We start from the raw sequence: 2,500 nt of genomic DNA, 5'->3' as shown, positions 1-2,500 counted from the left end.
CGGTTGCCTCGACCACCATCGGCACACGCTGGGCCCTGGTGCGGGCGCTTGCCTCGACCACCATCGGCACACGCTGGGCCCTGGTGCGGGCGCTTGCCTCGACCACCATCGGCACACGCTGGGCCCTGGTGCGGCAGGTTGCCTCGAGCACCATCGGCACACGCTGGGCCCTGGTGCGGCAGGTTGCCTCGAGCACCATCGGCACACGCTGGGCCCTGGTGCGGGCGCTTGCCTCGAGCACCATCGGCACACGCTCGGCCCTGGTGCGGTCGGTTGCCTCGAGCACCATCGGCACACGCTGGGCCCTGGTGCGGCAGGTTGCCTCGACCACCATCGGCACACGCTGGGCCCTGGTGCGGGCGCTTGCCTCGACCACCATCGGCACACGCTCGGCCCTGGTGCGGTCGGTTGCCTCGAGCACCATCGGCACACGCTGGGCCCTGGTGCGGCAGGTTGCCTCGAGCACCATCGGCACACGCTGGGCCCTGGTGCGGGCGCTTGCCTCGACCACCATCGGCACATGCTGGGCCCTGGTGCGGGCGCTTGCCTCGAGCACCATCGGCAGACGCTGGGCCCTGGTGCGGCAGGTTGCCTCGAGCACCATCGGCAGACGCTGGGCCCTGGTGCGGCAGGTTGCCTCGAGCACCATCGGCACACGCTGGGCCCTGGTGCGGTCGGTTGCCTCGAGCACCATCGGCACACGCTGGGCGCTGGTGCGGGAACTTGCCTCGACCACCATCGGCACACGCTGGGCCCTGGTGCGGCAGGTTACCTCGATCACCATCGGCACACGCTGGGCCCTGGTGCGACAGGTTGCCTCGAGCACCATCGGCACACTATCGGCCCTGGTGCGGGCGGTTGCCTCGACCACCATCGGCACACGCTGGGCCCTGGTGCGGGCGGTTGCCTCGAGCACCATCGGCACACGCTGGGCCCTGGTGGGTTTAGGCACATCTTCAAATTTCTGCCGTGCCAATGCCATTTTTATGGCTTGTAAATTCATACAATGGTCCCCTAAGCCTTCACGTGAAGTTTCGTTGGAAGATGACTCGTTTTCTATTTTTCACGATTTTCGAAACTTTTTGCGGTTCGGGAATTTTTAAAATTTTTTTATAAGGATTTTTGGCCCCAAATTTTGTAGGCATGATCCTTCTATTTTTGTTGGCATGCACAAAAAAATTCAGCTAAAAACTCGAAGTAGAGAAGATTTTGTGACCGTTTGAAAAAAGTGTCCCCATTTCAGACACTTTAACGGCTACTGGTAGCAAACCTGTAAAATCTCAAATGCTCTTTAAGGGGGTGTGAATTCTCAGAGGTTTGATGAGGGATAGGGGGCCAACACAAGGCCAAGTACCAGCACCCATCGCACATCATGTGCGCACACCCCCCCGGCCCCCCTCCCAATCGCCGGAACCCCAATGCCGCCGGTCAGGTTCTCCGGCGGTACTCCGGCGATGCTCCGGCGATGCTGTCCCGAGTGAAAAAAATGCGGCACCAGCACATGCTGGAGCCAAGCATGGGCACCGTGGCTCAAAATCGAACTTCGGCCAAGGCCTCGACCATCAATGGCACATGATGACGCATGGTGATGGCACATGCATCGACCATCATCGGCATAGGCTGCCCTTCGGTACGGGCACTTGCCTCGACCGCCATCGGCACAAGCTGGGCCCTGGTGTGGGTTGTTGCCTCGATCACAATCGGCACATGCTGAGCCTTGGTGCGGGCGGTTGCCTCGAGCACCATCGGGAGACCCTGGGCCCTGGTGCGGCCGGTTGCCCCGATAACCATCGGCACACGCTGGGCCCTGGGGCGGGCGCTTGCCCCCAGCACCATCGGCACACGCTGGGCCCTGGTACGGGCGGTTGCCCCGAACACCATCGACACAAGCCGGCCCTTGGTGCGGGCTCCTGGCTCGACCACCATCGGCACACGCTGGGCCCTGGTGCGGGCGGTTGCCTCGAACACCATCGGCACACGCCGGCCCTTGGTGCGGCCGGTTGCCTCGACCACCATCGGCACACGCTCGGCCTTGGTGAGGGCGCTTGCCTCGACCACCATCGGCACACGCTGCGCCCTGGTGCGGGCGCTTGCCTCGACCACCATCGGCACACGCTCGGCCTTGGTGCGGGCGCTTGCCTCGACCACCATCGGCACACGCTGGGCCCTGGTGAGGGCGCTTGCCTCGACCACCATCGGCACACGCTGGGCCCTGGTGCGGGCGGTTGCCTCGACCACCATCGGCACACGCTGGGCCCTGGTGCGGGCGGTTGCCTCGACCACCATCGGCACACGCTGGGCCCTGGTGCTGGCGGTTGCCTCGACCACCATCGGCACACGCTGGGCCCTGGTGCGGGCGGTTGCCTCGAACACCATCGGCACAAGCCGGCCCTTGGTGCGGGCGGTTGCCTCGAGCACCATCGGCACACGCTGGGCCCTGGTGCGGGCGGTTGCCTCGACCACCATCGGCACACGCTGGGCCCTGGTGCGGACGGTTGCC

The sequence above is a fragment of the Durio zibethinus genome, unplaced genomic scaffold, assembly GCF_047325235.1.
Source record: "Durio zibethinus cultivar Kanyao isolate XHJ-2024 unplaced genomic scaffold, ASM4732523v1 HiC_scaffold_330, whole genome shotgun sequence".
NCBI classification, from domain to species: domain Eukaryota; kingdom Viridiplantae; phylum Streptophyta; class Magnoliopsida; order Malvales; family Malvaceae; genus Durio; species Durio zibethinus.
The sequence above is the reverse complement of the archived record's forward strand: the minus strand, read 5'-3'. Positions refer to the sequence as shown.